Genomic DNA, 26,000 nt, shown 5'->3' with positions numbered 1-26,000 from the left:
CTGAAATCCTGACAATGCATTTCTGTAAGTCACTGTGGTCTTTCTCTGTCTCCCCGCCAGTGTTGGCCCTGATGACTTCATCTTTAATATTCTTTTTCTTGATGTATTTCTTCTCTGCTGTGGCTTTCGCTTGATGACGCGTGACAGCAAGACCTGGTTTCGCTCGCAGCCTCCATCGGTGGCCGTCTGGCGCAACGGCGGTGGCTTGCGAGTCGTCAATATTTGGCTCCGGCGTGTTGTCTGTTGTGTTGTCTTGCTGGCGAGGCGGTGATGCTTGTTTATTTCCTCCTTCGGCGCGGTGTTGCGCTTCGGAGTCAGCAGGTTGTTTACTTGGTACTTCCTCGTACTGTTAGCACTGTATGGGCTATGCACTTGATGCGGTTATTGCAGCTGTGACCACAGGCTCAGGGGCACATTTCTGTGAAAGGTCACTACCAGCTGCGTCACTATCTGTTGGTGGTGGTATAATTCCTTGTGCGGAAGTGGGAGCCAGATCGACCTGCATTTCATCTCCTTTTTCCACTTCCAACAGATCTTCAGGACTGGGCTTCGGCTTCCGGGCAACGGGTGTTTCACAGGAAGAGTCCTCATCAACATTTTTTTCAGTGTCCTCTAGAGGACGCTTTTTAGTGGGAATCTCGCTGTCACGGGACGGAATTTCAGCAGTTAATGCAGGTTTTAAAGACGGAAATTCATTGACATTAATTGCAACATTTTCGGAGGTAGTAACAGGATCCACGACAGCCGCCGGCTCTGTTGTATTACTGGCTGGCAACAAATCGTTGAGCGTTAATTTCCGACGTTGCATAAGGTTACTTTTTAGCACAAAAACACTGCCAGGGCAGTCCTCACGGAGGTGATCAGACTCGTTACATACATGACATATAGGGGGTTTGCCCTGACGAAACAACATGCGCCTTGTGCCCGGATTAAAGCACTGCAGCTTAAAATGCGAAGCCCACCTTTCGTTGACTATTTGCCTGACGACCCCATACTTTGAAAGGACATCTTTAATTTTCGAGTTGTCTACTTCTATGGGAATATTCAAAACCTTAACATTTCTAATTACAGACTCGGAATTCCTGAGTTTTGCAGTACTTTTAGTACAATCACGGTGTATAAAAACCGTTTCATAACCAAATTTTTCCAGAAAGCGGTCTATACTCACGGGATCGTTAAATTTTACAAAAATGCAGTATTCATCAGAGTCTAGCTATATAGTATGAACCAATTCAGAATAAAGGCGAATTACGTGGGTAATCCAGTCGTGTATTTCAAGTTCAGAGGGCTGTACTCGACGGGTGTACTTGTCGAAGGTGAAAACCACGGTGTTTTTTCTGACGGAGTTTGCCATGGTGTTCTGCAGCGAAGAAATTTCGGACAACGCCGAAATCCCATCGGCACTACGTAGAAAGACGACATGCACGAAGACCAATAGCTCAATTTATAACACTTAATTCACGTGCAAAACGCCAGTAAACAACCACGAAACCCGAAAACACTGGCGTAAACACCGAATGTTCACGGAGCAAACTTGAGGAGCGTGCGACCGCGGCGACAGCTAAAGCCAGACGTTGAGCTACCCATGCACGACTAACTTACCATCCTCACAGCTTTACTTCCGCCAATATATTGTCTCCTACCTTCGAAACTTTACATCTGCAGGTGGGGTAGGATGCCACACACCTATTGGCTATTAAAAGTACTGTTCAGAACTTCTCATCAACCGCTCTTCCTTATTGGTTCCCACAAAATTGCAGAGTCTATATAAACCGTCGTTCCCCACTCCCGGTCTCATTCAGCCATTATCAATTCGTCTCTATAGCCGTGTGTCTGCGTGTGTCTGTCTGCCAGCCTCATCAATCACTCATGAAGCGCAGCAGCAGCACCACCACCAGCGTCAGTGGCAGTACCAAACGTTGTATAATGCCTGAAGAAAAAGAATAAGGATGTGAAGTACCACGTAAGTGAATAATTTATGTTTATGGTTACGGTGTTTAAATCGAGAAAAAAGTGGTGTGTTGGAAAATGAATTCAAATTGGTAACATAATTTCTTTTTTTTTTTTTTTTTTTCTACAGCACAAATCCAGGACTTTATTTTGGATTGTGAGAGTAGACGTGAGGCGGATTAGGAAGAGGCTGGCCCGCAGCAAACTCCTCCTCATGTGGAACTCCAGTGCCTACAAACGCCGCGTGAGTATATAAAAAAGAAATTTTTGTCTTAGTAGTAGTAGCGTATTTTCTTTTTTTTTGTATCGATGGTTTATTTCTTGAGCTTTTTTTTTGTATCGATGGTTTATTTCTTGAGCTTGCTATATATGGTTCACATTCTGGAAATCCAGAAGGATTTGGAGGCACTGCTGGTGGCTGGAGAAATACATCAGCTACCCAGCGTGGAACCGCCTCCAGCAGCAACGAATACAAGACGCCAACAATCGCATAAGTTTGTAGAAAAAGAGGGAAATATCAATGTTCCAGTAGTAGTAGTAGTAGTTGTTGTTGTAGCAGTAGTTATATATATATATATATATATATATATATATATATATATATATATATATATATATATATATACCTAGGTTTCGTCTTGTTACAGCGACAGTCCTGGAAGTGCTAGACGGCATAGCTGGGCAACTGAAGGCAGTTTCGTATTTGCAAGTCTTCAGCGCCTAATAATACGGCAGAGCAGCGCTGTAAGTGTGAAAAGAATTCAAATTTTTTGTGTATGTGTCCGTAACAGTATAGTTTTTTTTAAGAAGTATATATATATATATATATATATATATATATATATATATATATATATATATATATATATACAGGGTGAGTCACCTAACGCTACCGCCGGATATATTTCGTAAACCACGTCAAATACTGACGAATCGATTCCACAGACAGAACGTGAGGAGAGGAGCTAGTGTAATTGTTTAATACAAACCATAAATAAATGCACGCAAGTATGTTTTTTAACACAAACCTATGTTTTTTAAATGGAACCACGTTAGTTTTGTTAGCACATCTGAACATATAAACAAATACATAATCAGTGCCGTTTGTTGCATTGTAAAATGTTAATTACTAATTAGTAAAGTGTCTTATCTTCCACGCCATTTTGTTAGCTTAGTAGTCATATGGGAATTGAATTTTGTTTACCGCAAAAATTAAAAGTTGCTGCCAGTTCGTAGGAAGAGGTGGCGGGTCGGGTTACTTAGGTTAGTGGAGGTAGGCCAAGTGAGCTATTTTCCTGCGAATTTCTTCGTTTAGTAGAGATAAGAGCGGTGTGTTGCATTATTCTAATGGAATTTGAACTTGCCGCCATTTTCTAGGAGATTGGGGGTTAGGTTAGGGGACGTAGCCCAGTTGGTCTATTTTCCCGCCATTTTCCTGCTGGAATTTAAATTTCCCGTCAATTTTTTTCTGGAGGGTTACGTTAGTGGAGGTAGCCCAATTGACCTATCTTCCCGCCAAAATTCAAACATCCCGCCAAAATCCACCACCTTGGATGACGTCATTGCCGCCATCTTGAATAAATTTGGCAACAATGGCATGTGGGGCCGCACCCGTGTAGTTGCACTACTGCTGCTGCAAATGTAGCTCATTCGAATGAAGTTGTTTCAATAATTTATGACTTTAGAGACAGAGGTATCATCGAATAAGTGTGGAGACTGTAGTTCAAGAAGTGGACAAACTAGGACGCAAAACGTACCCTCGAAGATATGTTATGATTAAAGTTTTGGACGATCTGTGGCAGGCGGAACTTGTCGACTTGAGCGTATATTCACGTGTGAGTAACGAATTCAAATACATTTTAATGGTCATTGATATTTATTCAAAATTTGCCTGGGCATTACCTGTGAAAGCGAAAACAGGGAAGGATATCGCGCATGTGGTTCAGCGCTGCACATACGGCGCTAAGGAAGAAGATGACAACCAAAGCGTGCATGAAAACCTGTATCCTTACAGTGTTGTATGCTGCTAAAATCGCCCTGCAGCAGAAAGCAGCGGGAAAAAATGATCGATTATATTACCCAGGGTTCCACCAATACCAAAAACGTCCTGTGAAATTATTCGCTCCCTCATTCCTGCAGTGCTAACGGCCTTGCCACAGTCGTAACACCGGTTCCCGTCAGATCACCAAAGTAAAGCGCTGTCGGGCTGGGATAGCACTTGGATGGGTGAAAATCTGGTCTGCCGAGCGCTATTGGCAAGCGGGATGCACTTAGCCCTTGTTAGGCAAACTGAGGAGCTAGTTGAGAAGTAGCCGCTCCGGTATCGGAAACTGATATACGGTCGGGAGAGTGGTGTGCTGACGACATGCCCCTCCATATCCGCATGCAGTGACGCCTATGAGCTGAGGATGACACATTGGCTAGTCAGTACCACTTGGCCTTCCTCTCCTGTTAGGGTGGAGTTTAGTTGTTTTAGATCATTCCGAGAGTAGCCGGTCTCTTAGTGGTGGGTTCACTGGCTGGGGGTGCTGCGGCTATTTCGAGGACTGCCAGGAATACACAAAATTCCCAGGAGCAACTGCAGGAGGCACGAAGATATAAAAGCTATACTTGAAACCATACAATAAAGGACTAGTTCTCTTCATAAACATAAGAAACAGTCTCTAGCAGTATTACCAGACAGGGCGCTTACCAATACAGATGTGGGGAAGTTTATTGAGAAGAAATTCAACATTCCGAGATTCCGAGGCGTGTTTATGTGGAATACATTGCCGAGGACTATGAGGAAAATGCGGAAATCCGGAGAATGTGGATTTGTGCATCTGGATGCATCAGGGGTTCTGGAACTCACTGGGTAGCATAAATTTAAAAACAGTAATATATAACGTCTACTATCTCGACTCATCTGGCTCTCTGCATCTCCCAGAAGAATTACAACGAAACCTAACAAGCAGAAGGCATGTACGATATTGATGATTTAAACGAAGTGTTAAAAAAGTCTGGAAAATGAATAGAGCCCTTTGCAAAAGCCAGTCCACATAAATCTGAAATGAGGTCGGTGAATGGTCGACTGACTTTAAGCAGAAAGGTTCAGTAGGCCCACTACTGGGTTTCACAAAGGGACAAGTCTTGAAGACTGACCCCAGTAAATTTTACAAATCTGCTTAGACAGTGGATACTTTCTCTGTCGGTACAGATTATGTTGAGTGTGACATTGCAACGAACTCATTTCTCAACGATAGGTTGGTTTATTCAACGTACGGATTCCTCCCATCATTTCGGACAGGATGGAAAATTATTGAGTCTCCTGCCAACGCTATATACCTTCCAGTGACAGTTCAGACATTGGACTACATGGGGGTGCGTATTGTGGACCGGAATAACAACTTGTTGTCTTTCGTGGTGAGGAGATCATTATACGATTACATCTAAGACAGGATGGGCGTAAGTTATAAAACCAGCCCACACAGTGCACTTCACAGCACTTCGCAGCAGAAACGCAAGGTGATAACACGTGCGAACTACAAGTTTCTTAAATCAGTAGGCTTGAAACCTTGCAATGACGTCGTCACTCAATGTATCTCACCCTGTGGAATATGATGAGCGAAGCATACGCCAGGAATAGTTCTCGCATAAACCTTGTGCTTCCACGACATTTAACAAGAACAATGAAATTAGGAATGTCACCCGTCACCAAGACGCTTTAACTCTTTCATGCAGGTGTTTCATATATCTGGATGCATCATTTATGGAAAAGAATGGTAGTCACACAGTGGGATCAAAGCTTAAACCTAATGCTTTGCCATTCCTGTAAAAGTAAAGACAATATGAATTTACTGGGGCAGAGATTGATAGTACACGTAATGTTGGCAGAGCATCAATCCTCAAAACATATGTCTCATCATCACCCTTGAATCTGAATGGTTTGGAAAATGCAGGATGGTTCATAGACGAGCCTATGGGCAGAATAGCAGACGAGTACGGCCGATTTGTTGCATGTATACCCCTCAAAATGCTTATGGAGTTCTTTGAGAAAATGCAGCGAATTTTTATGTATGCTAAACAGGAACTTATTGTGATACAGAATGCAATGAATTGCAGCTCATACATTCAGGGAGCTCAAGAGGAGAATCAAATCATCATCAGTAAAATTAAAAGAAAAATCACTGGAAGACGAGAAGCGTTTGAATCTTTAATAAGTTCTGAATACCGGTACATATCTGCCATTAACTTTCTGCTCGTGGGAGGTTTTCGAGTATCCAGTGCTACCGACAGCGAACAGACAAACAACGGATATTATAACCTTTGTGCAGGTGGAAACATCATACTTGCACTTCAGACCAATTGGAAGGGGGAATTTAGCAAATGATTCCACCGTATTTGACAACTGCAATTTAGCTAATGACAGAGTCTACTTGAATTCAGCATTCTGTTCGTATGACAATTTGCTGCTACAGTGGGATCAGGATGTATACTGTCTAGCATTTGACATAAATGCGAGTTATCGTATTTCTTACTATGAAGGTGTTGAAGAGGAAGGATGCCTACTCAGCCCACGGAGATTCAAGGAGCTGGCACCGATCATCGTATTAGACTGTTCTAAGAAGAATGAGATAATTAAATCAGGACCAACAGAGGTACGAATTTTAATCCTCACCAAATTTTCCAGAACACACTGCAGCGCATGCTCTATGCTCAATGACCATGTGATTAGCTGTTGCCCACGTGCTGGTGTTCTGGAGAGTGCTGTATAAATGACCCAGTGTTGTGTCGTTCCCAGAGCGTTTCTCAGTGACAACTAGCAGTGTGAACGTCGTTGCCGACATTCCAGGTCTTTCTGGTGGTGAGTGTAGACAATTCCTATTTAAAGACCTTTCAGTCATAGCGTACACAGAAGATGCTGTTATACAACAGACATTCTCAGCAAGAATTACATCACCCAGGACTTTCAGAGATGTGAATTGCGCAAAAACATGGTCGAGTGCAAAGTGGTCAACACGTTTCTTTCGAGGACTCCACTGCGACGAGCCTGGTATATCTTATAAAGAAGTGATGACGTCAGTATTCAATCATCTTGAGACCATCATCTACGTCAAAGGCGAGGAGGAGATCACATGGATGCAGAGAATCTTCAAGTTTGCATCCATTTAAGACCTGGAATGCTATGGGTGCCCTGCTATCTATCAGCTCAAGAAGATGTGTGAAAATAACGTTGCGTCTGCTTATGAAAATGTAAAACTACTTTTAAGTTGGATTAATGAAAATAAATGAATTTTTTACCTCACCTTCTGTGTTTTTCTTTCTTTCTATCTAGCTTCTACTTAGATAGTATGTAGCTTTACCGAGATCCTGTGTCTGTGGTTTTGTTGAAGCACAGGAGATATTATTTAGATATGATAACTATATATCTTTGGAAGCTGACACGATCACGCTCCACCTGTTCCCAAAAACTTGTATGTCCAGCGCAATAGGTGAAATACCATGCATTCATTACATATATTTTGCTTTCCTACATCTTAAATGTCACCTCCCTCACGCTTCAAACTAGTACCTTGTGCATCTTGCAAATCCTTTACACACATTTATAAGGGTAGGGATTTGTGAAATAACAACAAAGAATGGTACCGAATAAGAATTTTTTATTCAGACATAAATATTCACAGAAGTAATAGGGCCTTACATCTACAAATATTGTTGTTTTTACAAAACATGACATAATACTACTTTTAAGTAAACAGTTCTTGTTATTGTTTGAGATATTTTTTGTTCATAGTTCTTGGTTTAACAAATAATAGTACTGGTAGAACAAATTTTTTACTTTACATTGGAGTACCGATTACAGCTATTGCAGAGGTACAGTTTTTCTTACAGTAATACTATTACTATTACTAGTAAAATTCCACCCAAACAGAAGCCCTAATTTATATGCTGAGCTGAGTGCCTCTAAACATTTTACACCTCAAGCAGCTTAAGTAATTTAATAATACAATGAAGCGGATGGCCCTAAAATGTTCATCCCCAACAGCTGCACTGACATGAACTGGGTGGAACTCACACTTATAACTGGTATGATTTGGACAGCTGGTGGTAGGTGAAACATAAAGATCAATCTGTTTACACATGCACTCACACAATCACACATGCAAATGAAGTGCAAAAGAGAGAAACATTGCAAAGTATTTTTTCCCTTTATTTACAATTTTTAACAATGATCTTAGCCCAGTTTTTAATCTTTTTATATATATACTGGATATTTTTAATATTTTAATGGTTCTTATAATTTATTCCAGCACATCGTGCTTGTATATTAATCCATGCATAGCATGCCACTTACTCAGAAAAAATAACCAGAATATATTTACACACAAGCATACATATTTACACAGACCTCCACAGTCTGACACACTCACAAGCATACACATAGCCGCCTAAGCACTCATGCATGCAGGCATACCATACATCATACACATACAATATTTGCTTTACTATAAAAGAGCCATACAATTCGGCACAAGCTCTCACTCAGCCAGTCACTCACTCTTTCTCTCTCATTCAAACTATCGTAGTTCCTCCCCCCCTCACACTCCAAATATATAGTGAGGGTATGGGAAGGTTTCTGTCCCATCATCGCAAATGGCTCATTTATCTTCATGAGGTGACAATCCACCTTTACACTGCAGCACAGTGTACACCTTGTCACCTCACAATCGAATACTAGTTTGCTGTACGAAACGCGGATCTTGCGGCAGAGCACTGTGAGCACCACATGCCGCGCCTCACACACCCTTAGCCAATCTCTGGGTGGCTCCATCTGTAAGGTGTCAGGCAAATCCAACACCTTCCATGAAAACCCTGACATAATAAGCAAATCCAGTAGTATGTCACATAGCTCCGAATAAATCATGACATTAAATTAACCAAAGTAATATGAGTAACGAGTGAGCAAATGGAACACCACAGACTAACACAAGAATGTCTAAATGCATGTCATACCTTCCCACCGTGAAACAGACGCAGTTCCGAGGGGAGAAACGAGAACAGAAGCCAAGAGCAGAACCGTGTTAAGGTAGAAGGCCCTACGATAAGGGACGGACACCCACGTGCCAGCTAACCACCAGGACCACCCCCCAGCCCATGTTAGAAGATAGAGCCCTCCAGAAGAACAGTATAGATCTTACGATAAAACAAAAAGGGCCACACCAGCCGCAAGTTTTAGCGTGAGACTTTTTCGCGTCTCTGTTACGTTGCAAACGTTAAAAACATTTCCCCACCACGAAAAGTAACCGCCAGGACTACCCCCAGCCCATGTTAGAAGATAGAGCCCTCCAGAAGAACAGTATAGATCTTATGATAGCACTAAAAGGGCCACACCGGCTGCAAGTTTTAGCGTGAAACTTTTTCGCGTCTCTGTTACGTTGCAAACTTTAAAAACATTGCCCCACCACGAAAAGTATAAAGTTTCTCACTGGATAGACAGAATTTTTGTAGGCAGAGCTTAAGGTTAACATTCAGACCCTGATTGGTCAGATGAAAACACAGCCAGACAGTTTTTTTTTTAAACCAACTTCGGTAAATTGTAGAAAGGAGAAGTTAGGAAGGAGTTGCTTCCGAGACGGAGAGATGCATGGAGCTGCGCCGGCCGCCGCCCCCTGACGAACACTGACAAGGTAATGAACGCACGCGATGCCGCATTTTTGAGCGCATAAGGCTTCACTCAGATCTGCAGAAGTCTCATCTGTTACATCCCATTTTTACGTAATACTAGTGTCGATCGTCAATTAAAACTCATGGTATTCACATTTGCTACGTAAGTTAAAATCTGAAACGCGATGATTTTTGTGTTATATAATTATTGAGAAGCCACATCAGCCACTGTAATTTACGACAAGTTAGATAAGTAATTAAAGATAATTGAGGGTCACTGTAGACCATTTTGATAGTTTTCCCTTTTGTGAAACTTATTTTAAACCTAGATTATAGATGTGATATGGCATAGGTCATCCTTCGATTCATTGTAGAACTTGGAAACCCATTCAGGGAATATTCGTTCACATTTTTGTTGAACGCAGTTGGTTTTTATCATCCTGTATTAAAACATTTCCTTTTATCAATAGTGCAATTTATAAACAATGTTTTGTGAGTAGAATAAAATTTCCAATGGTAAACTAAACTACTTTTTCGACGTTATTTTTCCAGCTAACTAAAAATAGGAAAGCCTTGAACCCCTTCCACTAAATTTAGTTAGTATCAAGATTCTTTTACAGTGAGTGCAGTGGAGCTGATGCTGAAATCGATAAGTATTTGGTTATATCATCGCTAGTCTCACTGAACTCTTCTGAACTCTACATGTCATGTGTGGTCTGGCGTCTCCTTACCAGCAACAGGTCCCAGGTTCAAACGAGTCAATTCCCTAAAAAACACGCTCAGAGCGTCGTTGCGCGAAAGTGGTAGGGAGACACGACTTAGAACAAACAGAAATCACGCAGAATGTTGGACATCTACTGTATGATGCATTTTCTTATGCCCCATGGCCATTCCATTCGGTCCTAAGCAAAATATCGCATTGTTTTCTTACATTCTGCATGGTTTTACCGAAAATGGAATTATTCACTTACTTACAAAAATTTTATTCCAGATCACTAGACACGCCTGCCCTCCTTTTGCTTTTTAATTCAACATACTCCATCTATCATGAAGACTGATTAAAGGGGATCTTACATAAGCTGAGGCACTGCTTGAGATTATGATAAATAACTGTGTACCTCTGCTTGTGTTCAACAGTGGTCATCAGTTTAGGGATAGTGCTTCCTCGCAGAACTTGTTGCTCTGGACACAACGGCAAGTTGCTTGTCATTTTATGCATAATAAAAGAGTAAATGTGGTCTGCCTGCAACACATAAACTACATCAGAATCAGCTTCGAGACCCAATATTTTTCTGTCTAATCAGTCTAATTCGTTTTCGGACACCCATTGAAACACACCAACCGGCAGTGGATGCATCATGGCGTGCCCGTATAAGTTATTCACACCCAAAAACAAAATATAGCGTGAATCGAGGGGTGCGCTGAACTCCGGACCCATACGTGGATTATTTGCTTTGGCGTGTGTATGGACACACTCGCAAGGTCCCCCACGGATCCCGCGCTCAAAGAAGAGGAGCATATCAGCATCAGTCAAAAGTTCGATGCTGCGCCTCGTTTTCCTTAGTATTGCGTTCCAGGACAACACAGGGTCCAGAGAGTATGTGGCCATGTATACAATCCGGAAATTTTCAAAAATATCCACAAGTAAGCGCATGTTGGTGTCCATGTATAATCTCACGTATTCACCTTTATGGAACTGTTGAATTCGCACAAGACATTCACGACATGCTCAAAACTGCATTAGCTATGGCATAGCATGAGAGTGTACTGGTAAATAAAGATATGTTGGGTAGCCTGGTTTCGTGTACTTTCGCCTTTCTCTCCCGATACTCATACGGAGAAACTCCTTTCCCAGTCAGAAACTGAAACTTTTCCTCATCAGGATATGGAGATCAGGTGATATGCATATCCTCCCGAGGTAGAGATTCAACGAGTCTCTTGAGTAAATCCTGCATAAAACGTAGTGTGTCAAGGAAGCGGAGCGTAATTTTTGGCGTCATTCGTTTGGAGAATGAAATATACTTCTCTACACTCTCAGGTAGGACACTGACCTGATATTTCTCCCAGCCGAAATTAGCCAATTGCTCAACTACAAATTGAGCTTCATACCCACTTAAAATATGGAAGAAAACGTGTATGTGTCGTGGCAACTTATATTTCAAACTGCATGCTTTGTGAGCTGTACTGCGGAACTTCTTCATAAGATGGCAGTGGTCCCTACGGTGAGTTCCAGCTTTTCTATCTAATTGCAGCCCACAAATAAGACAGTGAACTGCATCATTATATAATTTTTTATCCTCGTCCTGCTCTCTCATGGGGATGATGTTGGTGCTGTAAATCCTGTCGGCATCCATGAGTGTTTTCCGAGCTCAGCTAGCAGCCAAACCGCAGGATAATGCCCGACGTAAGATTCATAGCAGTTAAGACGAATCATATCAGCTTGCAGTGTGGTACGCTGCTGCATACAGTACATGTTTTTGTGTTAAGGTGGTATACTGGAACTTGGAATTCAACGTTCACTAGCCTTAGTATGTCGACGAACTTGTGATTCTTCCGGATTTCTGCAGTTCACTTGCATTTGCTGGACACTGGTATAACCTCCATCAATTTATATAATTTTCCTTAAAGTATTCATCTACAACTTGACGCTTGGTAACAGTATTATTTGTATCAGTGTTGTGTCAATAAACCGTAGAAAGGTGATATATTTATTGTGTTATTCCTGGTTATAACAGTAATTATACAACACTGGGAGGTATGCAGTTGAGTGTTGAAAGTTTAAGCTGTTGACTTAGCAGTGACCTGGACATGCGTTATGGTCTGACGTTGCTAAAGAATATTGTTTCTTATTACGTCTGTATATTACAAGGTCGTTAGCCAAACACTCAAGAAACAACATACGCCACACTTATAGCCATAGGGGAAATCGTCACAGCTCTCCCAAGTCAATAAACAGAGCTATAATCAAACAAGACGAGCGAGTGCAGTGTTCTTACCTTCACTAAGATTGATCGTTGAGTTTGGCCACTGCGCAGAACAATAACACAGTCACAGAGAAAACAACAATCTTAAGTAGTAGGTTATATTTACTAGGGAGCCTCCTAGCTGTGGAAAAGTGGTAGGACAGTATAATGTATCTTATAGTTTATAGTTTAAATAAAGCATGAGTATGTAGCATTTGTGTTTGCTCTATTTATTATACGCATAACACAAGTAGTCCACACAGAGTATTTTTTATAATCTGCATTGAATTCATACAAAATAACGCTAACACTGTGGAGAGGTGCTGTTGCCAATGTGATGTATGAGAATATCGCTTATTTCGTGGAAAAACAATCGATTGTAGATGAAACGTTCCGCTCTTGGCGTAAAAAACGCTCGTAACAAACACAAGGTTAGTACTGGCTTAGAGCAGAGTTTCCTCAGTTGATCGGCCTCCTCGTGGGACCAAGCACGGTGGTGGGGCGACTCAATTCAATTGGGCGACAAAATTTTGAAGCAAACGCAACCATCTCTCTCTTGCTAGATGGGCTGCGTCGTGGTAACTCAACGTCAGATGTTCGTGCAGAAAAGGCAAAAATATCATACTCAATTACTCTCTGGGCAGAGCAGCGGCGGAACAGCGTCCCCTGCCCTCGGATAGGCCAGACGCTGGTTATGCCCACAAGAGCAAGAAGCAGGCTGCAGCCTCACTTCAGCAGAGGCTACCAATCTCCCTGTGGAGGCTTGCTTCTCCTAATGGGATTCACTAACTGCCTTCTCCCAACAACAGGACCCTGACATCAAATCTGGAGTGCACCTTCGTAGCGCGAAAATCGCAATCTTTCCTCTAAAGCCCACTTAACCAGTACTCTCAACAAAACAATCACAAAATAGTCTCAGAAAATGAAACGGTATCGCGTAGTGATATCTGACAATAATGTCACAGCGTTTTCGAAAATTACAGTTCGGACATGTACTGAGACGTCTCTTTGGTTCATCGGGTGATCGTTACCTCCTGGTGCATCGTACTCTAACTTTATTGGTTACTGTCATCGGTGTGTTCAGAAACTCAATTCAAAACTTTGATGCACTCAAACATTTTTGAAGTAAATGTACATTTTATTTCGAATTGTTTGCTGTGTCGTAAAGTCAGGATATTTGGTGTCCTGTTGATTTTCATTACTTCACTTTTTGTTAATCTGATTTTCTTGTCTGCTTCTTCAATTACTATCTGCCTGGTATTTAGTAGTTCTTCTAATTTTTGCTCATTTTTTTCCCAGTCATATCATATCATCTGCGTATATTACGATTTTCATATAATCTGCTGTAGACTCTTGGTGAACTTTCTTTATGGTGTTGCCCGCGACTATATTAAAAAGCACTAGTGAGAACACACTTCCTTACTCAACCCCTCTGTCTGTTATAAACCATTCTGATGTTTTGCCGTCTATTATAACACAATTCAGGCAGTATCTGTACATGTTTCTGATCCACAGTTCCACTCTGTTACTCAATTCCCGTCTGTTCAGACCTTGCCGTATCTCTTCCCTTCTAACAGTGTCATAAGCCCTTTTTACATCTATGAATGAAACTACGATATCTCTGCCAAGTTTCCATTTCTCTTCTACAATTTATCGGATTATAAACATGGCAATTATAGTTGATCTTTCAGGCCGAAATCCTTGTTGTTCTTCTTTTAATTGTGATTCTATCTTATTTCTGATTTTCAACAAAATTATCTTTTCATTAATCTTTATGCAGTTGTACAGTAGTGCTCTTCCTCTTTAATTTTCATAAAGCGCCTTGCTACCCTTCTTACAGATAGGTAAAACAACTGCATTTGTCGTAACATCAGGAATCTTTCCTTTTGTCCATACTACCCTCATTACTCCATACAGCCGCTGAATTCCGATAGGTCTCGTGGCTTTAATCATTTCCACTGTGAGCTCCTGTGCTCGAGGTTCTTTGTCATCTTACATTACTGATAGAGCTTTCTCTACATACATCCTCTGTAGAAGATCTCTTTCTATTTCCTCTGTGATGGTGTTATTCCATTCGTCTTCCTCTGTCTCATCACGTGTATTTGTTTCATCCTGCCTTTGACACAGTTTTTGGAAATATGCCTTGCATTCTTTCAAGACACCTCCTTCCTCACACAAAGGTCTTCCTCCTTTGTTGATGACTTTTGAGGTAGTTTCTTTTTGTTTACTTCTGTCACCTAATATGCAGTGTAAAATCTTCTTGTCATCCTTAAAATTCTCTTATGTTCCTTTTATTAATTTTTCCCATGATGTCTTCTTAGCCGATACTATCATTTTTTTTGCTACTCAGCTTAGTCGTTTCCATTTGTCTGTATGACGTTCTTTTCTGTTTTTGAATCGTTCACTCCACGCGTTATTCTTCTTCTTGAATCCTTCTGCGATTTGGTTGATGTCCTTCCACTGCTGCCTTGACTAGGGCCTGTTTGATCCTACTCCATTCTTCCTCTACATCCTCCGTTTCATCTTTACGATGCCGTATCTTTATCTCCTCCCTACATATCTCTTCGGCTTATCTATCTCTCGATTTCCCGCACTTGATTTTTGCCTGCCTTTTTCTCCGTGTGTACCTTTACGAATTTAGAAAGAATTCAAAATCCAAAATCGCTTAAATACTGTTTACTGGATAACCATCATCAGATCTGCATGTAGATGATGACACCTTTAGTGTGCTGAAACCGGTTATCCAGTAAACAGTATTTAAGCGATCTTGGCTTTTGAATTACTTCTACAACAGAGTGATCGCCCCACTACGCACTATGTGTTTTCTGAATTTCTTCTTTGTCCCTACCAGTAGTGTGTTTTTAGGTCGAGATAATGCTGGTATCATATTGACTTCGGTCACGCATCTTCCGATTTCTTCGGTATTATTATATAGTCTTCTATGGATTTCTGTTCCAAATTCCAACTCTATTTGGTAAACTTGCCTGTCGCTATCTTATCCACTTATTTCTCAGACATGTGTCTAGTAATACTTCACCATCCTCATTTTTGCGATCTTCTCCGTGGCTTCCTATGACCGTTTCGTATTCTTTTTTATCATTCCCAACTCTAGGATTAAAGTCTCCTGTAGTAACAGTATTATTAAATGTCACAGTATTTTTCAGTTTTGTCATAAGTTGTTCCTTTTCGTCTGTTCGCATCCCAGTTGAGAAACATAAACGTGGATTACACTAAGAATATTTCCTTCCATTATTACCTTAGTTTTAATAATACTGTCACTTATATTTTCCACCTTAAGTACTTTGTTCGACAGCTCTTTAGCTACTATTTATACGACACCATTTCTTCATTTGTCTCTTCCTGACCACCACATCTTATATCTTTTTTCCAGCACCCTACCATCAATTCCTATCTTTCTTACCTCGTTTCGGAATGTTCCTTTCTGTCATTATACATGTGACTTCCTAGATTCTTGCATTATTTCCTAAGAACACAACATTAATAATTCCAGTTCTTGTACAATTCTTGTGACAAATCTTTCTTTCATTGGGACCATGTTGGGCATCATTCCTGAAAGAACCTGCTAAAAGACTTTGTCTCACTCGGTATTGGTTCTTATCCTAAACTTTTTTGATGGTTAAAAGCAAATAACCCTCATATTACTTGTGTTTCATGTTTTGTAAACATGAAATGAACCATCGTTCATCTTTTCCGGTGATTCTGAAATTATACAACTTTCGAAGACTGATAACACGGTCCTCACAGTCAAATGATTAGTAAAATCAAATACGATTCTCACCATTTTCAACCTTTCATTTAGTACTGTACGTACCTCACACGCTAAACAACAGATCGCAGTTCTGCTGCTGTTTCTTTCAAGAAGTTGAGGTGCAAGTGTGTCAACAACTAAGAGTACTGAGCTTGGTACACACAGGCTTTGGTTGACCTTCCAAAACATTCATTCCTGAAAAACTGATCACGAAAGTCTAAATTTTCTCTTAGGAATTTTGGTAATATAATTTTACTAACAACCATTTTAAATTGTTTAAAACTGAACGTTCTGAAAGATTCAGTGGAAAGTTGACTGAGCACGAAAAAGTGGACTGAGCAGGAAAATTATGGAGAGTCCACTACTGGTCGTAGATTGACTTCACGTTTTATTATTTCTCTTTTAATTTGTATGTATTGTCATAGCAGGCACATATTTCGTATAGATGCTCGCAGTATGAATTGTACAACTTGCAGCCAGTACGAGTAAGAAATTGGAAACCATAACGTGATACATCCGAATGGTCAGTTATAAAAATACAACAAACGAAATAGCGCAGATAAAATTAATGGCTACAGCGAAATTATTTGTCCAATCGGCTAATGTAGCTCATGGTAGGTAATAAAGGAAAAAAATAATTAATTGCTTGCAGATTGAAATACAACATTGATGCAGAGATCGCGAATACCTCACAGTTAATGAAGTACACGAGCAATAACGCGTTACTGAAATTTTAATTTATTCCATAAATTCCATTTAACCCGGATGTTTTTTTAATTAATTTTAGAATGTAGTTTTGTTCACTGATTTTATTGTTGTTTCTGTGTTGGTGCAACGATTACTCTTTTTATCTTGCTGAAGTTCTTTCGCATCGGCCATCCTAAAACTCTGGCAGCGGTGAATTTCGCACTGTTCACTAACCACTTTCAGTATTTCTCGGTATATCAAGTTTCCAGTAAGCTTTCTAATCTACCGTGCGCACTCACAAACTTTTTTTTTGGAAGTTTGTGGTAAATCTTATGGTACCAAACTGTTGAAATCATCGGTCCCTAAGCTTACACACTACTTACCCTAACGTAAACTAACTTAAGCTAAGGACAACACACACACCCATACCCGAGGGAGGACTCGAACTTCCGACGGGGGCGAGCCGCTCGAACCGTGTGATAAGACGCCCTAGACCGTGCACTCACATTCGCTCTTGTTTTATGTAGGTTGTGTCCAGCTATCAGAGTGTCGCAAGCGATGTCAATGGTATTCTGCTCACAAACAGTTCACCTTCAAGTGTTTCCTGTTCCACCTGAACCCCTGAGCCTGTTCTTCATACAGTAGCAGGTTAGCGGCGGGGTTAAGGAGTTCCTTTTCCGGCGATAATGTTATATAATATTTACAGTCTTGGCTCTGAGAACTATGGGACTTAACATCTATGGTCATCAGTCCCCTAGAACTTAGAACTACTTAAACATAACTAACCTCAGGATATCACACAACACCCAGTCATGACGAGGCAGAGAAAATCCCTGAACCCGCCGGGAATCGAACCCGGGAACCCGGGCGTGGGATATTTACAGTCTTGGCAGGCCTTGTAATGCAATATATAGTCAGCTGATGTTAGAAAATAAAGAGAAGGAAAGCTTTTCAATTCCAAAATGTGATTGAAGCAGTAGTAAACAATCGTGAAGCAACCAACAACAACCCTCTGTTCATAGCGTATGGCGTAGTTGTCCCATTGACATATAAGTACTGGAACGTTTATAGGGGGACAATGAAGCATAGGAAAAGAAATAACTGGGTTATATCTCAGCAGTGTGTGATGGAGGTGGCTGGTAACTGCAGCTTCCGCCGTGTAGGGGAAGTTACGCAGGCAATGAACCGTATCGCCCAGTTCGATGCAGATGGAGCAGAAGGCAGAGGCTAGGACGGAGGGCAGTCCCCTAGTGACAGCTTTAAGACCCACAGAAAGCGGCGATGTGCCAAAATGGAGGCGGATGGTGGAAATCCGGACTGGGATTGGCAGTATCTTCTCTCATCTCGCTGAATATGGTCACTCCTATCACATTTCAAATGGAACTGCCGCAAGGCTACGAAAATAGTTTCTTATAACCTCCTAACGGATTATCCCGAGATAACCTGGGTTAAACTGTTTTGCTGAGAAATATTGTCCCGAGACAACCTCCAAATTTTCCCCATTCCTGCACCAACATCCCAGCTACTTCTGCTGTCACTAGCTAGTGTTTTTGCTGTTTCGCCTTTTGTGACAGCGTATTGTTACTGGCTTGTGCTCGGGAAAGTGTTGCAACATTCCCGTTTTGTTTCGTTGCATTTTGGTGCAGTTCTTGAAGTATTACGTGTACTTGCAATCTTCTAAAATGAATAGTGATTACTCCAGTGAGGAAAAGCAGTGGAGAGACATCCCTGTTTCGGGATCTGATGATGACTAATTTGAACTTCCGTTAAATGAGGAAGAACGTGAGGAAGACACCGATATATATTGGTCTGAAGTGAGTGTGTGGCATGTTTTTGCTCAAAATACTGATTACGCTCCACCAATATTTCCGTTTACTGCTAATCCCAGCTGTACGATTCCTTTTGTCGACGATGAACTTGAAATATTTGAACACTCTTTCAATGGGGATTTGATGGAAATGATACAGGTAGAAACAGCTAAATATATCAGCCAGTGTGTTCCAACCACTGGATGTAATGTTTTGCCGCCATCATGTGAAGAACTAACACTTTTCCTTGGACTAACCATTTTGCAAACCGTTGTTCAGAAAACCGAATTGCAGATGTACTCGATGTGGTGGGCATGCAAATCAACTCTATTTCTCAAACGCGGATTGTCTTAGAGGAGGTTTTGTGAAACCAAAAAGTATTTTCTGATAATGCAGTGTAAGATGTTGCAAATCACCCATATCCCAAGCTGAACAAAATATGGCCAGTTTACCAGAATCCTTATGATAAATTCAAAACTTCTTAGGTTCCTGAGCTTGACAGAACAGTAGATGAAAGTCTACTTTTGTACAAAGGACGACTGGGTTGGGTACAGTATATCCCGATGAAAAGGGTAATTATCCAGCGGATATATGTGGTCATTGAGCATTTACACGGGGAGAGGGATAGAGCTGGATGCAGACTTTACGGATTTCACAGTGTCGTCACAAGTTGTTTTGACAATTTCAAAACCACTCCTGAAGCAAGGTTATTGTCTAACGACGGAAGGCCTTTACACATGCCCACACTAGCAGATATCCTAATTTAGAAGTCCACTGATAGTTTTGTAAGAGTAAAAATGACCTGGAAAGAGATGCCACGATCTCTCCGGAATAAAAAATTAAGAAAGTGGGAAATTGCAGGTGAAAGACGAGGAAAAGTTTAACATTGCGCTGGAAAGACACGAAAGACATGGTACTTCTTTCTACTTTGTACACCATGGATATGGCGGAGACCGAGAAAAGGTCAAAGAGAATAATGAAGCCATACTTTGTGCTTGACTACAACGACGCAATGGGAGGAGTGGATCGAGCCGATCAGAGAATGGCGTCTCATCCAATACCCAGAAAGCAAGGCAAGAAATACTACAAGAAAATCTTTGTCCGTTTGCTGGAAATTTCTGTGTTGAATTCTTTTATTTCGTATGGCAAATATGGAGGGAAAAAGGATCCCTGAAATTTAGGTTGACCCTCCCGAAATAAATAGTTGGGAAATACAAAGAGAGCGCCATTTCACCTAAGCCAGACGGATAAGACGAACGCCCCAGCCATTTCGGTTGACAGAAAGGTATTTCCCAGAAGTCATCGAGCCAACAGAGAAGAAGATCAATCCGATAATAGTGTTTACAGTCTGCTCCACGAAGCAGGATGCGTATGGAAAGCGCGTCTGAAGAGAAGCACGATACTACTGCCCCCAATGTCAGGTCCCCTTGTGCGGCATACCATTCTAGTGCGGTTCTCATCTTCACAAGTCATCGGCCTTCTGATTTGTGTCTTTAAATAAGAAATTTTCATCTTTATAATGAACCGTGTACTGTAACGAGTATTTGGAGAGATTTATGTTGAGCCCGAGTTGTCTCTGGATAACACCTTTTATCCATTTACACCTAAAATATCTCCTTAGACCTTCAGGATAAACGTAGGACTGACTTGCCACAGCAATATATTATCAAAAACGTGAAAAAGTACATTTAAAAATATTGGTGAGCGTTTGAAAGTTTTTTGACAGGAATAGGTACATTAACTCATCTGATTCTAAGAACAGAATAGTTTCTACTCATACATGGTAAGAGTTCGTAAGGCTTTATTTGGCCGAAAATTTAATAAAACTTCGTAGTGTTCACACTATCTCATTCAGGAAAGAGAGATATTTTTGCGTCGATCGTGTGTAATTTAGCTCCTAGGTCAATATGAATACCTATTTAGTTGAATGATCAGCGAGACTGAGTGACACACGGAGGACTTCGGTTGTCTAGGAACTTTTTCCTTGGTGGGACGACTGGGATGGTGTGCTCTCGGTCTAGTGAGACGAATTCTGGAGATCCTTCCTTCCTCACCAATTCTCCGGCTAACATTCTAATCATTTAACTTACCAGTTGACCCAATTTTCAAAATTCTTCTACAGCGCCAGGTTTTCTTTTCTGGTTTCCTCATTGTCCATGAGTCACCTCCGTACATTTCTGTGATACAAACTTACGATCTCACATATGTCGTCCTCAAATTAGGGATGGTGTTTGATACAAGTAGACTTCTTTGGGCCAGCAATATCCTCTCTGCCTGTTTTGTGTGTCCTTGTTGCTTCATCCGCCAAGTGTTACTTTTTTCCAAGGAAATATAAACTGGGGACTACGAAGAAGATGAATCGAAGGAACTCTCCTAAGATTATAATTACTCTCATTTCTGCTGCTCCCCGTTACTTCCATCTTCCTCTTTGGTCCGTACTTCGTCGACCCCTCTTACTTGTCGCTATTCGTTTCTCTATGTATTGTATTTTACCCGCATTTCACTACAAAACACTCCTGTTTTTCTTAGAATTCGAACATATTGCACTATTTTACGTTCTCGAACACTTTCCACAGGTCTACAAACCCAGTGCTCGTGCCTTACTTTTTCTTTAAGTATTCCTTCCATTATCTATCGCAACGGCCGAGCAGCCTCTCTTGGGCACTTATCTTTCCGGAATGAAAACTGCTCTTCATCTAACAGATCCTCAGTTTTCGTTTCCATTCTTTTGTACATCCTGCTTGTAAGCAATTTTGGTGCATTTGTCTATAAAGTGATGGCGCGACAGATTTCCTACGTATCAGCCCTTATTATCATCGTGATTATGTGGACTATATTTTTTCGTAAGTGACCAGACTCAGAGTTTCTACACATCGACTTGAGTAGTCGTTTGGTTCCCACTTTCCCCAGTCACTTTAGAAATTCCGAGGGAATGTTATTTATGCCTTCAGCCATATTTAGTCGCGTTTCTTCCAAAGTCATATTAAACTCTGGCGCTAATACTGTATCACCTACGTCTAACATATCGACTCCCATTTCTTATATTATATCAAACAATTCCTCCTACTTGTAAAGGTCTTCTGGGTACTCCTACAACCTCTCCGCCCTCTTTTTCGTGTTTAACAGCGGGATCCCTGCGTGGTCTTTCTGTTGACACCTTTGCTTTCCATTCCATTAAATGTTGCGTTCACTTTTTTTATGATGAGTCAGTTCATCCGGCAACCATTTCTGTTTCTGTACCGTCGCATTTCTCCTGCAGCGATTTCCCCTTGCCCTCCCTGCACTTCGTGTTTAATTAAATTTGATGTGTCTTATATTGATGAATTCGTGTATTTCCCTGAACATTTTGTACCTACTTATTTCCTGGAGCAGTTGAAGTATGTCATCTGTTACTCAAGGTTCCTTCGCAGCTAACTTTCCTGTGTCTGTGCTCGTCCGTTCAAAAAATATGGGTCAAATGGCTCTGAGCACTATGCGACTTAACTTCTGAGGTCATCAGTCGCCTAGAACTTAGAACTAATTAAACCTAACTAACCTAAGGACATCACACACATCCATGCCCGAGGCAGGATTCGAACCTGCGACCGGAGCGGTCGCTCGGCTCCAGACTGTAGCGCCTAGAACCGCACGGCCACTCCAACCGGCTGCTCGTCCGTCCGACTACTGTGATGCCCATTGTAGAGATTTCAATTCGTCTTCAACTGAATTGCCTGCTATGGTATCTACGATATTCATTATCGCAATATTTGTCGCCAGAGCTTCAGACGCACCGTATCAATTCTTTGTTGGGGTAGTGAACTACGTCTCTTGAGACCTCTTGACAATGTGATGTATCTCCGCGATGCATAACGTCTTTTTGCACGTCCCCAACTACATTTCGTTCCCGTTACACTTTCACGTCGACGAAGGAAATCAGTGACTAACCCCACTCCTCTCTTTTGAATCTTTTCTATTTCCGTTGTTAGTCCAGCTTGATCAGCGATGAAGCCGGAAAAAAGTATTCAAAAATTGGAACACGTGTCTTACTCCTATTGTTGATGTCTTTCACGCATGAATCAAACATATTTAAGATTATTCCAAGAAATCTAGCATTTTCCGCAAGGCTTTTCGTATGATACTGTCACTTTGATGCAGCTTGCGATGCTGAGTGCTGCATTCCTGATGGGCTCGAGGGTGCGAAAACAGTTACTGAGGTCTCTAGTGTTTCTCCTAGTATTCCTTCTGCAGTTGAAGCAGCTTCCCCGGAACCACCCAAGTGTAGGGAAGTTGATGAGCCTCCTGATGTTCCAGTGATTCAGCAGTAGCAAATTGAGGCATCCGTAAGACTACCTGTTCACTTGATGTCACTCCATCTGGTGACGTCGGAACGACCAGCTGTTGTTACTTCTGTGGAGCCGCTTGGTGGCCGTGAATTCCTACCTGTCGACCCAGATTATGTAGTGCCTGACCCCTCTCTTGTGTGTCGATCTGAATTGCAAAGATCCCATCCTATGGACTAGACCACCGCCGCTCCTTGTTTTTCGTCTACTTTGGATAGCGTTCAAGAACAGCGTAGGTCCCCGACTGCCTATGCCGTATTGCCTTACAGTCGTTCTAAAAACTGCTTCCAACCCGAGCGGTAAGTGGCTCATAAAAAGAAGGAACATAAAGATTCCAGAGGCGGTGGTGGGATCCCACCACTGGACTCGGCAACGGTTCTTGACACTCATGGATGACGTAGTTCAGTTGGTCAGCACCTCGAATTTCGTTTCTTGTTGTTAAAATATGCAAGCTTGAACTCCTCTTTCTTTGAATGTTAATTAGGTGGGCCCAGGAAAAGACGCGTGGCGGATCCAGGTGGGCAGTGAGACGCTATGTGTCCTTAGCAAAAAGAGCATTGTATTACGAGTTGAGGGAGAGCAATATACAATTATAGAATGGATCGTTTGTTTGACCCTGTGCTGGACCGAGTACATGTTTGAAAGCCTATCATACAGTATTTACAATGTGCCTCTCTGTAGTCCCCGCGAATCACAACCTTGCGGTGTCAACTAACAATCAGTTACACATGCGAGTTGGCTGCTGTCATTGTTGCTTTCCTGAAAAAAAAAAAAAAAAAGAACCATTTACCTCTAAATTGACTTGTACCTGCATTAAAGGATGACAGAAAGTGGACAGACCGATGGGTTGACATGGGCTTGTAACGAGGTATGATTTAATCGTAGACTGCTGACGCATTCTAGAGAGAGAGATATGTTGTTGCAAGTCACATAACAATTTTTTTTTCGTTGTTCTGTCGGGGTAAATCAGTTGTGTAGCATAACCTGCGTTCGACTGGTATACAACTGCGTGTTCTGTGTGTGACTTAGAGCACTATCTAAATGCGATCGTTAACAGCAAACCCCTCAGTCATCAGAGGACTTCCAACTTACGTGTGATGATGATGAAACATGTCCATTCTGTTTCGGCGCTTTCCTCTAGACGAACGAAGATTTATGCGACGTACTCCATTCCCCTGTCGCATCTTCGGCATAAAACTGCGGTTTCATAACTATGGTAATTCTAAGTTTGTGACAGGTGTTAGTGAGGTACTGTAATCTCCATGTATTCACCTGCTTGATAGATGTTCTGTATACCAAGTTAGTGATAGCGTAACGTGTAATTTCACATGTCCAACACCACTCCTATCCGTTTGTCTCTCTCTTTGCTAAAGACATTCTCCGTTGCTAACGATCATTCTATACAGGGTATTACAAAAAGGTACGGCCAAACTTTCAGGAAACATTCCTCACACACAAAGAAAAAAAATATGTTATGTGGACATGTGTCCGGAAACGCTTACTTTCCATGTTAGAGCTCATTTTATTACTTCTATTCAAATCACATTAATCATGGAATGGAAACACACAGCAACAGAACGTACCAGCGTGACTTCAAACACTTTGTTACAGGAAATGTTCAAAATGTCCTCCGTTAGCGAGGATACATGCATCCACCCTCCGTCGCATGGAATCCCTGATGCGCTGATGCAGCCCTGGAGAATGGCGTGTTGTATCACAGCCGTCCACAATACGAGCACGAAGAGTCTCTACATTTGGTACCAGTGTTGCGTAGACAAGAGCTTTCAAATGTCCCCATAAATGAAAGTCAAGAGGGTTGAGGTGAGGAGAGCGTGGAGGCTATGGAATTGGTCCGCCTCTACCAATCCATCGGTCACCGAATCTGTTGTTGAGAAGCGTACGAACACTTCGACAGAAATGTGCAGGAGCTCCATCGTGCATGAACCACATGTTGTGTCGTACTTGTAAAGGCACATAAACAGCAGCACAGGTAGAGTATCCCGTATTAAATCATGATAACGTGCTCCATTGAGCGTAGGTGGAAGAACAAACTAAAATGAGCTTTAACATGGAAATTAAGCGTTTCCGGACACATGTCCACATAGCATCTTTTCTGCATTTGTGTGTGAGGAATGTTTCCGGGATTTTTTCTCTACCTCGTGATGACTGGGTGTTGTGTGATGTCCTTAGGTTAGTTAGGTTTAAGTAGTTCTAATTTCTAAGGGACTGATGACCATAGAGGTTAAGTCCCATAGTGCTCAGAGCCATTTTTGAATGTTTCCGGAAAGTTTGGCAGTACCTTTTTGTAACACCCTGTATAGGACTGCTGCAAGCATAGAATAATTTATGAACCGTGATCAGATGTGAACAGTGGGTGTTATACACTTCTGGAAGACTATACTGTGCATTCATCAGCAAGAATCGATCGATGTTTTACGGAAGTAGATTTTCCATTTTATAGCTTTTCACCATACTTTATCGTAGAGAAACCTGCGAGGGGAACGTATGTCATACGCTGGAAATATGTTTCTTACTTTCGAATATTAAAAGCGCTGCATTCCATACGACTAATAGGTCGGAAACCGCACCGTTCAAGCATTATAGCGTGTTTTACACTATGCGATCAAAAGTATCCTGACAACCCCAAAAACATACGTAGTTCATATTAGGTGCAGTTTGCTGCCCCCTACTGCCAGGTACTCCGTATTAGCGACCTCAGTAGTCATTAGACACCGTGAGAGAGCAGAATGGGGCACCCCGCGGAACTCACTGAATTTGAACGTGGTCAGATGATTGGATGTCACTTGTGTCATATGTCTGTACGCGAGATTTCCACACTTCTAAACATCCCTAGATCCAC

The sequence above is a fragment of the Schistocerca piceifrons genome, chromosome X (genome assembly GCF_021461385.2).
Source record: "Schistocerca piceifrons isolate TAMUIC-IGC-003096 chromosome X, iqSchPice1.1, whole genome shotgun sequence".
NCBI lineage: Eukaryota > Metazoa > Arthropoda > Insecta > Orthoptera > Acrididae > Schistocerca > Schistocerca piceifrons.
This window is presented reverse-complemented; position numbering follows the sequence as displayed.